The sequence below is a fragment of the Halichoerus grypus genome, chromosome 1, assembly GCF_964656455.1.
Source record: "Halichoerus grypus chromosome 1, mHalGry1.hap1.1, whole genome shotgun sequence".
NCBI lineage: Eukaryota > Metazoa > Chordata > Mammalia > Carnivora > Phocidae > Halichoerus > Halichoerus grypus.
The window spans coordinates 141,322,144-141,337,086 of NC_135712.1; the positions used below are offsets into that span (position 1 = coordinate 141,322,144).

The 14,943-nt window shown below is 39.9% G+C and overlaps 1 protein-coding gene and 1 pseudogene across 21 annotated transcripts in view; both read left to right on the forward strand.

The window, feature by feature from the left end:
- Positions 1–14,943, forward strand: part of RBMS3 (RNA binding motif single stranded interacting protein 3) — a 1,332,425-nt gene that overhangs the window by 782,922 nt on the left and 534,560 nt on the right. The window lies entirely within an intron of this gene.
- Positions 9,294–9,372, forward strand: LOC118536339 (U4 spliceosomal RNA; annotated as a pseudogene).

Sequence of the window (14,943 nt, forward strand, 5' to 3'; positions counted from 1 at the left end):
ACCAAATTACTTGACCTTTGTTTGCTTGATTTTTCAAATGAGGATCTAGATTATAGTTTACAAAAACAGGTAGTAATCATGCAGTGAAGTGGAGAGAAAAATATATTGGCCCTTCTTGAGTGAGTAGCTCAAATCAAGTATTTTATATTAAACAGAAGAAATCTAAAGTTAAAGCTGGGTTCTTATAAGGTTCTAAGGAGCTGCCAAAACATATGCAAAATATTGAAAGTGTGCTTGAATGCACTTTTTTTTTCTGGATGAAGTTTACATGGCATGAAAATGTTTTTAAACATTGGTACAGGTTCACCTCGTTTTATTGTGCTTCACTTTATTATGCTTCGCAGATACTGTGCTTTTTGCAAATTGCAGGTTTGTGGCAACCCGGCATCGAGCAAGTCTATCAGCGTCGTTTTTCCAACAGCATTTGCTCACTTTGTGTCTCTGTGTCACGTTCTGGTAATTTTGAAACATTTCAAACTCTTTCATTATTATATTTGTTTGGTGATCTGTAGTTTTTTTTTAAAGATTTTATTTATTTATTTATTTATTTATTTATTTATTTATTTAAGAGAGTGAGAGAGCACAAGTGTGGGGGCAGAGGGAATGGCAGGCAGAAGGAGAAGCAGGCTCCCCACTGAGCAGGGAGCTGGATGTGGGGCTCAATTCCAGGACCCTGGGATCATGATCTGAGCTGAAGGCAGACACTTAATGACTGAGCCACCCAGGTGCCCCTGGTGATCTGTGATTGGTAATCTTTGATGTTACTTTTGTAATTCTTTTGGGGTACCCAAACCACACCCATATAAGGCATCGAATTTAGTGGATAAATGTTTTATGTGTTCTGACTGCTCCACCCACTGGTCGTTCCCCTCTTTCTTTCCCTTTCCTTGAGCCTCTCCAATCCCTGAGACACAACGATATTGAAATAAGTGTAGTTGATAACCCTACAATGGTCTGCAAGTGTTCAAGTGAGAGGAAGAATCACTTGTCTCTCACTTTAAACCAAAGCTAGCAGTGATTCAGCTTCAGCTTAGTGAGGAAAGCAGCTTGAAAGCTGAGGTAGGCCTCCTGCACCAAATCGTTAGCCAACTTGTGAATGCAAAGGAAAGTTCTAGAAGGAAATTAAAAGTGCTACTGCAGTGAACACACAAATGACAAGAAAGCAAAATAGCCTTATTGCTGACCTGGAGAAAGCCTTAGTGGTCTAGATAGACGATCAAACCAGCCACAGCACTGTCCCTTAAGCCAAAGCCTAATCTAGAGCAAGGCCCTCACTCTTCAATTCTGTGAAGGCTGAGAGAGGTGAGGAAGCTGTAGAAGAAAAATTTGAGGCTAGTAGAGATTGTTTTATGAGGTGTAAGGAAAGAAGCCATCTCCACAACATAAATGTGCAAGGTGAAGCAGCAAGTGCTGATATAGAAGTCACAGCAAGTTATCCAGAAGATCTAGCTAAGATAATTCATGAAGGTGGCTACATTAGATAATAGATTTTCAGTGTCGATGACACAGTTTTCTTTTGGAAGAAGATGGCATCTAGGACTTTTATAGCTGGAGAGAAGTCAATGACTAGCTTCAAACTTTGAAAGGACAGGCTGACTCTTTTAGGGGCTAATGAGTGACTTTAAGTTAAAACCAGTGCTCATTGACCATTGTGAAAATCCTAGTGCCTTTAAGAATGATGCTAAATCTACTCTGCCTATAAATGGAACAACAAAGCCTGGATGACAGCACATCTGTTTACAACATGGTTTGCTGAATATTTTAAGCCCACTGTTGAGATCTACTGCTCAAAAAAAAAGATTTCTTTCAAAAGAACACTGCTCATTGACAATTCATTGGTCACCGAAGAGCTCTGATGGAGATGTACAGTGAGATAATGTTGTTTAAATGACATGGGATGCCTGGGTGACACAGTTGGTTGGGCATCTGACTCTTGGTTTCAGCTCAAGTCATGATTTCGGGGTCGTGGGATTGAGCCCTGAATTGGGCTGCATGCTCAGCATGGAGTCTGCTTAGAGTTTCTCTCTTCCCCTCCTGTAGCCCCTTTCCCCACTCTCTCTTTCTCCCTCTGAAATAAATAAATAAATCTTAAAAAAAAAAAAAAAATGCCGGCTAACATGACATCCATTCTGCAGCCTGTGAATCAAGGAGTAATTTTGACGTTCAAGTGTTATTATTTAAGACATATGTTTCGTAAGGCAGTAGGTGCCATAGATAGCGATTCCTCTGAAAGATCTGGGCAAAGTAAATTGAAAACCTTCTGTAAAGGATTCACCATTCTCAGTGTCATTAAGAATATTTGTGATTCATAGGAAGAGGTAAAAATATCAGTATTAACAGGAGTTTGGAAGAAATTGATTCCAACCCTCATGGATGACTTTGAGGGTTCAAGACTTCAGTGGAGGAAGTACCTGCAGATGTGGTGGAAATAGCAAGAGAACTAGAATTAAAAGTGGAGCTTGAAGATGAGATGAGTGGCTGCACTTCTCATGATAAAACTTGGGTGGATGAGGGGTTGCTTCTTATAAATGAACAAAAAAGTGGTTTCTTGAGATGGGATCTACTGATGAAGATGCTGTGAAGATTGTTGAAGTGACAATAAGGGATTTAGAATAGTACAAAAGCAAAAAGATTATTTCCACCAGCAAAAAGATTATGTCTTGCTAAAAGCTCAGTTGATGGGTAGCATTTTTTAGCAATCAAGTATTTTTTACTTAAGGTATGTACGTTGTTTTTTAGACATAATGCTATTGCACACTTAATACACTACAGTATGGTACAAACATAACTTTTATATACACTGGGACACCAAAAACTCCATTTGACTCACTTTCTTGTGTTAGTCACTTTATTGCAGTGGTCTGGGATCAAACCTGCAATGTCTCCAGGGTATGCCTGTATACATTTTTAAGGATTCCTGGATAGACAGCAACTCAATACATATAATTCTGCTATTAATATGTTTATAAATAGGAGAAAATCTATGTATTCATGGAGTTTACACTGAAAGCTCTTTGAATCCCTACTGCTTCTCTTGCTCGCTAAGACAGAAGCCTCAGGGATAAGGGCAACTGTTTCAGGGACACCACGTTTACCTAATCGCAAATGTTTTGCCATGTGAACCCATTTGGGAGAGAAATTTTAGTATGTAGCATTTACTTTTCAGCCATTTTTTTCTGGAATGTTATTCCTCCACTCAGGCAAGGAAAACTCAGATGGAAGTCTTCCACGGGAAGTAGATACCACTGGAATGGATTTTAGGCAGGGAAGTACTCTGTATCTCTAGGCTGGCACAGCCTGGTGAAAACTGTTGAGCTGTAGCATTTCCATCACGGTGCCAGCTCGATGGCTAGACGCCAAGATTGCTATTTAGCAACAAGCAGCCAGACAAGCAGCTGGTTGTTGCAGCGAATCTGAGCAGCGTGCCTGGGGCCATGACTCTGCTGCCAGATCCTCCAACCCAGTTAGCAACTGAACCCTTGAGGCTCTTTCTGGCTCTGTTCCCTTCTCGCCTCGTGGTGGACTTTGGCCTGGCAAGGGTGGTCTCCAGCAGGTTGTCTTGCCTGGGTCCTGAGCTCTGGCATCTGGCTGGAGCAGGATGCTTCTAGACCACCAGAAGCTGAAAGAACCCTTGGCAGCGGGGGCTGTCTCGGTGGAGGCACTGGCCAGAGCATGCTTTCACTGGGGGCTGGCTGGAAGAGAACAGAATCAACAGGAGCTGTTGGCCTTCCACACAAGCCAGGGGCAAAGAAGTGACAGCCTCCTGGCATCTGCCTTTGGCCCTGCTGGCATCTATTTGGTGCTGTCCTTTGTGAAAATTGGTAAGACTGAGGGGCCTGGTGAGCGAACTTGTCAAGAGGAAACTGGGGTAGGGAGGTGGGGAGGTGGGGAGGTGGGAGGGAGGAGAAACTGGCCCGGGAGATACAGTCATAATCAATGAGTATAATGACATTAGCAATGGGTGAGCAGGGTCTTACTAAATATTCTCTGTGTTTCCAAAGTGGGGAAAAAAAATCCCTTCCTTAGGCTTTTTAACTCTATACTTCTGCCAGAACTTCTGGACCTTGAGAATAGTTTGATGTTAGGCTATTGGGCAGGAGAGAGCACAGCTTTTCAAGAGGCCCCGTCTCCCTGTAGGTGTTCCCCTCCTGGGGTCTGGCACCATCTGCAAGTTCGCTGCAGCTACTGATGAATTTAAACTGAGTTAGCAGGAGTTGGGCACAGCGTCTTTGGAAAGCACTCATCCTTCTTTTGTTGCGGTGGGAGTGGGGAGAAGGGACTCTGGCAAGATCATTTTCCCACTGTTCTCTAACAGACACCAGAATGCAGTTTTCAGCACTGTGCCCTCCATGTTGATTCCCTGGAACGTGGAGAGCTATTCAGAATGGTTCAAAACGAAGTCTGGCGATTTGAACATAGCCATCGGGTAATTCTCAGCATCTTTCAAAGGATGCCTGTAATTTTTCCCGGGGAAAGCTGAAGTATACTACAATGGTGGATCTATTAAAAATATTGGCACAGAGGAACAAGGACTCCATTGTGTTTAATTGCTGGGATTCCCGCCTCACCACAGAGGACAAGTACCAACAGGATACTTTCTATGAAACTTGTCTTTTATTCCTAATATTTGATCACTTTCTGGAATGAGGCATATGAGGCATATGTCTATCACTTAATGTAGATGAAGTAAACAGAACAGGACATAGTTCCAATGTTATACTGCAACTGTAAAATATTTTTTTCTCTTTCTCTTCTTTTTAAGATTTTATTTATTTGTCAGAGAGAGAGAAAGAGAGAGGCAGAGGGAGAGGGAGAAGCAGTCTCCCCGCTGAGCAGGGAGCCTGATGTGGGACTCGATCCCAGGACCCTGGGATCGTGACCTGAGCCTAAGGCAGACGCTTAACGGACTGAGCCACCCAGGCATCCCCTGTTTTTGTTTTTGATCAGGTCCACTGACATTCTTTTACTTATTTGGCCTTTTATCCAAGAAACATTTATTGTTGAAATTCACCATGCACCACAGCCCTCAGGACAGTGTGGTTCACAGACAAAGCAAGCCGTGTATATCATATAAAGGAGAAATCTGTTACTAGTTTAATGAATAAATATTTCACTCAAAAAGAATTTCATAATAGTAGATAGGATTGCATTTCTTATTTAGAGAGCCATTTCAGTTGTCAAAATAGCACATTGGCATTTGGCATTTTTGTTCATGAAGTCATAGTTGGATAATTTGTGTTTGAGCCTTCATTCACTCCATCGCCTTCCTAATCTATCTGCTCAACTCCCACTCATCTCTAAGAAACCGGCTCAAATGCATTGCATCATGCATTCCATATTCTTTCTCCAATTATCACAAAATCATTTGCCACAACATGCATCTGTATTCCCACTTCACCTTATTTCTATGTTGATTATCACATTTACCACCCTGTGTTCTAGTTCATGTGTACCTATTCATCTCTTCTGCTAGATTCTGAAGGGAGCATTCTGAAGGGAGAGCTCTTTCTTTTCTATATTTGTATGTATTTTTAAAAAATTTCAGTAACATAAAATTATACTGTGAAATGAAATTATCACCATTTACAGCAAGAATTTTTTTTTTTAGCTTCCAAATATGAAAGTTCTGTTGATTCTTGTTATTTGTAGTTGTTATTTCCGTAAAGTCTGAATTAGCAAAAATTGAACCATTGCACCTAATAGAGTTAGGTTTCTGTGAAACTCTGATCGCAACATATTCATCAACCTATCAATACATAACCTTGGTTTATGTGTGTTTCTGTTTAAAGACACCTATTTAGGGCTCCTGGGTGGCTCAGTTGGTTAAGCGACTGCCTTCAGCTCAGGTCATTCCTGGAGTTCCAGGATCGAGTCCTGCATTGGGCTCCCTACTCAGCAGGGAGTATGCTTCTCCCTCTGACCCTACCCCCTCTTGTGCTCTCTCTCTCTCTCAAATAAATAAATAAAATCTTAAAAAAAAGACACCTATTTAATATATAATATAATTCATTAACATTGAACTCATGGCCAACAACCCTCTAACTCATGCCTGAACAAAGGTTATCCAACACACGTTCTCTCTATGAGACATTGCTAAGAATCTGGAAATAGCAAAATTAAACCACCAAATCAGTAAGAGTTGATTGTGCATATAAGAACAGTTCACGAACTGGGAGCTTTCAAATTCAAAACTGACATGAAGCTCAGAAGCATGACATTATAGGATGGCTTATAAAGTGAAAATGAGGACTGTTTAACCTTTACAATGATTGGCTCTTACAGTGGGGGTTTCCAGATGGCAGGGGATTGGTTGAAAGTGATTATCTTACACCATTTTTAGGGAGATGACTTAAGTTTCTTTTATGATTGTCGGAGGCATTTACAAGAAATAACCTACGTTACACTCATTTTCATGAAATAAGCTAGTTTTAGTTTTGCTTACATGGCTCTCAAATGGTTTTGTCTGCATGGGGGATTTTCAAGCCTGGTTTCCAATTTTATTTTAACAGCACATTGTAACCTTCTTGCACTTAGGAACACTAGAGAGCACTTCAGTGCTATTCAAAAAAAACCCAAAAAAACAAAAAAGTGAAAAATGTGATACTAAATAGACTGCCAAAAGGACACTTGTTTCCAGTATGAGAGCTGAAACAAGAAGGCAGAGCATTGCTTTGTTCAACTTCAGCTGAGAACATGCCTATCAGGCAACTCAGAATGTTCACCTCATGGCACATATCCACAAATGACCACAAAACCACTGAGAGAATTGATTCGGAGGTCCCAAATAAATTTTAGTGAGTAGGTACATTCACAAATACAGAATCTGTGAATAATGAGGATCGGCTATATATGTATCACTAATATTTAATATGATAGTCACCATTTTTTTAGTCCAAATTGGGAGTGTGGTGGGGTATAGAATTAGAAAAATTAGTTTCTGTAGAGTATTTTAGAAGTAGTGAGTAGGAAATTTGTATCTGAAGTAGATCTTATTTTAAAATTTTGTGACATCCAAAGCACTTCTTATTTATCTTGAGTGTTTAATTCAGAAAAGAAAAATGAGACCATTTTTAAAAAAATGCATTTTCCAGAAGATACTCCACACCCCCTATAATTTACTCTAATATAGAACTTAATGCAATATTAACTAAAAGTAAAGTATTGAATGCATAAAGGCACATCCTGAGCACAAATATCAGCACAATGGATTTTCAGTAGCAGCAATGAGCATGACTCAGAATAGAATATAGATATGCATGTATTATTGATGCTAATTCACTCTGGGGAACTTCCCTGTGCAATTTATCCAATCCACTATGTACCACTGGATATAGTACATGCATCTTTTTATTCATCCTATGTGGGATTATGAACAGTACCAGAAGGATGCATTCATTAAGATTCATAAGAAAGTAATGACCATTTTCACAGTAATAGAATTTTTTCTAATAGAAAAAAATGGGTATTGTACTTCCAAGACATTATTCAAGTATGTGTGCATGCATAAGTATTTGAGAAAACTCAGAAAAAAATTTAAACTCTTGCATCTCTAAATGGATATTTTCAATTAAAGAACCAAGTGTTTGTGTGTGGAAAGTGATCTGAGAAATACATGGCAAGGCATATGTCCTGCCATAGCCCTAAAAATACAGGGGTGAAGGAAGGCATGGCACAGGAATTAAACTAGTCTATATTGGTGAAATGGATGAAGGGGGCCAAAAGGCACAAACTTCCAGCTATAAAATAAATAAATCACAGGGATGTAATATGCAGCATGTTGACTATAGTTATTAATACTGTGTTGCATATTTGAAACTTGCTAAGAGAGTAGATCTTAAAAGTTATTACAAGAAAAAAGAACACAAGTATATAAACAACTTTCATATGAGAGTGATCGACATAAAATAGTGTGATAAAAATGTAGTCAGCATGAGTAGACCTAGAAAGTATCTTTAGAGATCATAGTATCATAATGCATAATATCTTTGCATTATGATGAGGCAGAAAGAAAAGCCTGAACAGCATTTCGAATGGGCCATCACAGCGCACACACAGAGCCACATTGCAGCCCAGGTTCACTAATGTGTACAGCATATGGCATGGGTTGGCATAGAGGTAGATTTGACTCACTCAAATCAGTAATCTGGGAATCATGCTTAACTCTTTGTCTTTCTCCACCTCCACATCCGATCAGTTGCCAAACCCTGTCATGTCTACCTCTTGGATTTCTCCTCTGTTTGTCCATCCTCTGCCCTTCATCCTCCCTACTAATGCCTTCACTAGGATCCTGCTGTCTCTTACTGAACAGGCCTCTTGATTGTTCCCCGTGCCTTTAACAGAGGCTCTTCAATCTGTACTCCACATTGCAACTAGAATCAGGTTCACATTATGTGATCCAGACAATGTCACCTCTAAGCCCAGAGCCCTTCCAGTAGTCCCACAGTCCTTGCATGTCATAAAGACCACTCAGGATCAACTAGGTTCTCCATTTCCTTCTCCAACCTTACCTCTTAGCATCTCTCACTTTGCACTATTTCAACATCAGTAAACTTACCTCACATCACTACAATTGCCCTGTCATCTTTTGCCTCCAGGCTTTTATACCTGCTGCCACATCTGCCTGGAATAATCTCCCTTCCCCATCACTCTCTTACCTAGGTAACCCCTCTACACCTGGTCAGGCACCAGTCTACATGCCAGTTTGTCTAGGAAGCCCTTCCTGATTCCTTTCACATTAGACCAGATGGCTTTCTGAATTTTTCAAATAGGATCCTATACTTAGTCCTTATATAATCAATCCACAATGTATTACATCTTTTTTTATTAAAGATATTTATTTATTTATTTATTTATTTGAAAGAGAGCAGAGCAAGTGAGAGAGAATACAAGTGGGGGGAAGGGCAGAGGCAGAGGGAGAAGCAGGCAGCCCACTGAGCAGGGAGCCCAATGCAAGACCCCAGGATCATGACGTGAGCTGAAGGTAGACGCTTAACCGACTGAGCCACCCAGGCCCCCACAATTACATCTTTAAATTGTTGTCCTCCCCTCCAACTAGACTGTAAACTCCTTGCAAACAAGGACTATATTGTATTTACCACTCTATATTTGCCACTATAAATTGAATGGGTACAAGAACAGACACGCAAGGTAGGGAAGATTTTTGAAGGAAAGATAGTGCTGAAATCAATACATAGCTAGAGATAAACTGTTTATCTCTGTATTGAATATCTATACACATATTGTTCATGGTTACTCATGGTTAAGCCTTTAAATTATATAAAAATAATTATGTAAGCTTTGCACAGTGGCAGTATCGTAGCCAATGAGGTTTATCCGAGGCGCGATTATTGCTAATTGAAAAATAATTATGTAGAAATAATAAGACACCTACTAAAAATCTTGGCAGGACAAAGGGAAAAAGACCTGTTATTTAAGTTGTTTCTCTCTCTTTTTTTTTAATATTAATTAATTTATTTATTTGAGAGAGAGAGAGCAAGAGAGAGAGAGAGTGAGCAGGGAGAGGAACAGAGGGAGAGAATCTTTCAAGCAGACTCTGCTGAGCTGGGAGCCCGAAGTGGGCAGATCCCATGACCCTGAGCCGAAATCAAGAGTTGGACGCTCAACTGACTGAGCCATCCAGATGCCCCTTAAGTTGTTTTTCAAAAAATATATGCATTTAGTATTGCAAACTATCTGTCTTTTTTGAGTACTTGGATGGAAAGGGGTTCCATAGGATGAATACTAGGACCATACTCTCAAGAGAAGCATAGCATATTTTATAACTTTTTACAAAGAGTTAGGACTATGTCTTCTTTTATTCAATTTCCCTAAAAGTTTTCTCTGCAATTAATTAATCTCCCAATGACATCAGGAAGTGAGAGAGCCTGGGTGGTGAAGTAAATGATGTGACAGCGATCTAAGCACCATGTTCTGAGGCTGTTACCTTGGCTAGGTTATTGTGACTCTGCCGAAGAGGCTGCTGGGATGTGTAGATAGAACTCGCAAGTCATATGTTCCCTCTGGTCAGTGAGTTATTCACAGCCTGTTATGTGCAGGGCATTTCCCAAGGTCCATTGAGAACCACACATCATCTTTTCTTCATTATCTTTAGGAAGTAAGCTGACAAGGCCGGCTTGCTTGGCTTAAACTTCACCACCATCCCTGCCCACATGCTCGCACAGTTTAATAGCATACCATATCATGCAATACTATTAGCGAGGAGAGTACTTCTCATCAGGAGTGCCATCGGGCAGAGCTTGTCTAGAATTTGGAGACTTGATTTGTATTCTCTTTTTGTCTTACTACCAGCTGAACAATTACATGAGCATACAACATTCATCTAAAAAAAGTAAAGAATAGCATTATTTGTTATCTACCTGTTTAGGATGCCATAAAGGCAAATTGTATTCTTCTTATAAACTGCCCTCTGCTTCCTGGGCACAGGTGCTTATCATCATGAAAGAGGTTCATTCATTCAGTCTTTAACTAATTCAGCAAATTTCTACTAATTGCTAGCTATGTTTAAGCTGCTGTGATAGGTGCTGGGAATAAAAAGTGATTAGAGCAAAGATCCAGGCCATGCGGACCGTAGAGCTGAATGGGGAGACAAAGGGAAGGAAATAATCATAGCAGTGTGCTAACTGCTAAGTGCACCATTTCTAACTTCAGGCATTTCTGCTTTAGGTGCATTTCTATCATACAGGCCCTTTGAGTAAGTGCAATAGAAAATTTAGATCAGAAATGTGCTAATGCGAAGCAAGAATCCAGAATTGAAAGAACCATGGAATCACAGGGCTCGAGGGGGCATTAAAACGCATTAAGTGAAAAGGATTTTCTAAAGGTTGAGTTCCATCTGAAATCAAAGTGCCAAGTGGTCCACTAGCTTAGCTTGAGCATTTCTAATGAGATGAACTCGCTGCGTCTTGATAGATGTCATGTCACTGTTGATAAACTCTCGTTGTTTATGAGGTATTTTCTTATAACAAGTCAAAATACATTTTGCTATACAGAGCAAAACTAATTCTTTAGGCTAACAGCCTCACAAATGTAACAAGGTAATTGTCAGAGCCTTTGGGTCTTTTCTCCAGGCTAAATAAAATCAATATACTATTGGTAGAAGACGGTTTACTGTCCCAAAGTCTTTTCTGAATATACATAATAGAACAGGATTTTTCAATGTGTCAATTAGAATCAGGGGCTGCTGAGATCAGTCTGGTGGGTAAAAATTAGAATAGAATAAAATACAATGTGTCAGGATCTTTTAAACATAGTAACCATAAGTATTGTTTCATGAAAGTTTTGTTTGCAGGTGTGTGTACATATCTGTGTATCTGCATCTATAGATCTTTGTTTGTGTAAATTCTGAATCCCAGATTAAAATGATTTCCTAATGTAAATCACAATAAATAAAATACCACCGATATATCCTCACAGGAGACTTCGCATGCCTTAAATAAATGTTTTTTGAATGTATGCTTAATAATCACCTGGAGGGTTTGTTAAAAAGATGGTTATATCCCTTTTCCTTCCTACCCATTGTCCAGATTCTGATTCAGAGCATCTGGTGTGGGATAAACTACATCACAATTTTAATATGAATTGCATTTTTAATAAGCCCCTGGGTTCTGCCACTGCTGATCTGTGGAGCCCAATCTGAGGTCACCACTGCCCTAGGTGACGCATGACTAACTTACATAAAAGCAGAGTGAGGACCTGGGTGTCCATCTACATAGTAAATGTTTGATGATGCTTAATTTAGTTAGTAATGCTTAATTTCTTTTATATTTTTAAGTCAAATTAAATACAAATAGAAAGTTTTAATAATTTCTACTCACACCCCACATTGGAGACAGTTGGTGAATTGGGAATAGTGCTTGAAGGGGAGGTCAGGGTTAGAGACATAAACTCTAGAAGGAATTACAGAAGCAGTATCTGATTCTCAGGAGTTAACTCATTTATACTGGCTGATCTCTGAGAGCGCCTGACCCACCTTAGTTTCCGAACACATGGTCCCTCAATGGTCCCGTCAACCAGTGAAAGACAAAACTGCAAGCTGCAAAATAAAACATGTGCATTTATTTGGGATTCTAGGGATTGCACTCCAGGAGACACAGATTTGACAATAATCAAAAGTGTGTTCCAGAGAGACAAAAGAGGTTAGAATTTTTATAGCGGAAAGAGGGAATTTGCGTAGGTTGCTTGAAGAAAAGGTGATTGGTGCTGGTATAGCTACAGTTCCATTAATCTGTATGTGATTGGTTGCTAGGGTAATGTTAGGCAGATAATCCATTTATGTCCATATAGCAGATGCCTTGGCTTTTAGCTGAGTTCAGCAAAAATTCCAAGAATTTGAGATAGAAGATGTGCATAAACCCCACCTCCTCAATTTCCTCCTGGCTTCACTTTCAATATCTCTCTTAACAGTGGTTATTCCATTTTATTCTCTGTGCTGTCAAGTCCTTAATTCATCTGCGAGAGAACTTATCCTCGGTGGTCTCAGTTTTCTTTTATGATCTCACCATCAGTTTTTCTCACTTCTCCAGTCCAAAGTTGATTTTCCCTAACAGAGAAGCCCAATGCAAACTAGACCAGAAATTGTGTAAAATATTGACCATTTCCAATGGACACCTGAAGTTTCAAGCAGATTTCCCGCCTTGATTTCCTCATTGTGTTGCCGTTGTTTCTCTGTAACATTTGGTTCTCTCTTCTTCCTTTCATGGGCTCCTTGTTTTATCTGAGAATTATCTGAAGGCCCCTTTTGAGAACACCTTCATGTATAGTATGCTTGCGGTTTTCTGGGATGCCCCTACCCTCTAAAGCTGTCTCTGCCTTCAGAGAGGTATGCTTCACAGCACACCCATTCCTTTCTCTTTACTGTCTTCTCATCTTCCTTCCTGAAATCCAAAACCTCACTTGGCTTTACCTTTCCAGATCTTCAGCAGCCTTCCCATGCCATAGTTCCTCTCTCCAGGACACTTCTGTTATGCAGACAGTAACAGCAGTAACAATAACAACAAAATGGGTCCCTAGTTTCACACAATTCCAAAAGTGTTAGCAAGCTCTAACAGTTGCAGAAAGAAGCTTTGATACACAAGGATTTGGAAGGCACACATCTCTGTTATATTGCAACATTGTGTAGGAGAAGCTTTTGAGATATGTATATAGAAGTAGGAAATGGTGCTCTACTCTGTGAAATATTTGTGGAACCTTAGTATTTGGGTTTGCAACAACAGGAAGCTTAAACCGGAGTCTACACTTTGGAGTTCCAATCTGCCACGTATTAGCCTTGTGAAGTTTGGGCAAATTAATATTCTGAGTCTCTCTTTCTTTCTCTTGAAAGTGGAGTAATAATGCATGATGAGACCGGGTGACTAAAGGGCATGATAAAATGTAAAGAATTACACTCCAGGAAGATTCTGTCCTAATTACCACTGTTAATCTGATTTCTGAAGTACAGCTTCATTTGTTCAGTTAAATCCTATTTCTCTACGGATCCTTTCTCAATGGTGTTTTAACAGCAACTTCAGATTGTGTGCCTCCTTTTGAGAGAGGTTGTCTTCAAACTATGCTATTTATTCCTTTAATTTTGTTGTTAATTCCAAATAAAACTCTGGCTACTTTTGTGCTCTTACACTGTCATATATCACCTCCTAATTGGATGGCATATCCTGTTCTCATTTATTTCTGTTGCCCATTCATTAAGCTTTCTGGGCAGCCTAGACCCAGGCTGACACTTTTTGACACTTGCCTGGCTTCAGCCATATATCTGCTGTATCTCACTTTTCTTGATTGCTTCTTAAATGTCATTGCTAGGATAATGCCTCTTGTTCTGCTTTTCCCAATGTCACCCAGCCCTTAGAATGGATACAACACCTGCTTCACCCCTGCTTCTCCTGTTTTAGCAGTATCAATAAAGTTGTTTTTGATGCTGTGCCAAAATGTATAATCATAGGTTGCTACCACAGCTAAGTTGTTGAGAATGATGAATCCATAAACTACAAGGATGGATTTTACTGATAAGAGCTCTTTGCTTATTGCTTTTGCTTAGAAACAAAATCCTTGAGAAAACTAAGACTCAAATTTCAAAATGAAACCTTTTTTTTTTTTTTTCTGATAGCTACAGACTTTTAGATACAGATTCAACAAATTTTTAGTGCTTATTATGTGACTGTGCTGTGTTAGGTGTTGGGATATCAAAGGACACCAGTAGAGATGATGATGGTGTCCTTATGAATCTTTAAGTCTAATGAAGAGAGGGGCACATGAAACTACTAGAAGCTCTGGAAGAAAAACAGAGTATTCTGAGAGTTCACGTTCAAGGATTTGATTTAAGCTGGAGAGGGGGGTAACCTCAGAGAAGGGCCTCCATGACAGAGTGATATTTAGGTGATATGTGTCTACAGAGTGTCTATGTGGTACCAAGCGCACATGTATTACTATTTAACCTGCTTTTAGGTAAATGTTTGGGCATTATCCATGCTCAGATGAAGAGCCATCGAGCCTATGTACCTATATCAATATAACTTGAGACTGGCAAAGCAAACTGGTGAATATGCCACTTCTCCACAGCCCTGCCCTGCTGGGAAAGCCTTTCACACATTGAGCTTAAATGTGCACGAATCTAGCTTTTGAGATGGTTGGGGTAATATGCTGAAATTCAGAGCCACAGGTGTGGTTCCTGAACCATTGTTCATAGACAGGTTCTGTTTCTTGCCAGGCCTAGAATCTCACCATTGCACCCTTTCCAGCAGAGCCTAGTCCTGTCACCATGATTCTCTTGAGGTCCTCTGGTTATCAAAAGATTACACACCCACTTGTCAAAATAGCAAAATTCCAAGATCATATGTCCATGGTTAGTTAAACAATGTGGAAGTAGAAATGTTCTTCATTCACGCAGGGGCTCTAGGTCACAAGGACTGGAACACCTAGTCGTAGTCCAGGGTA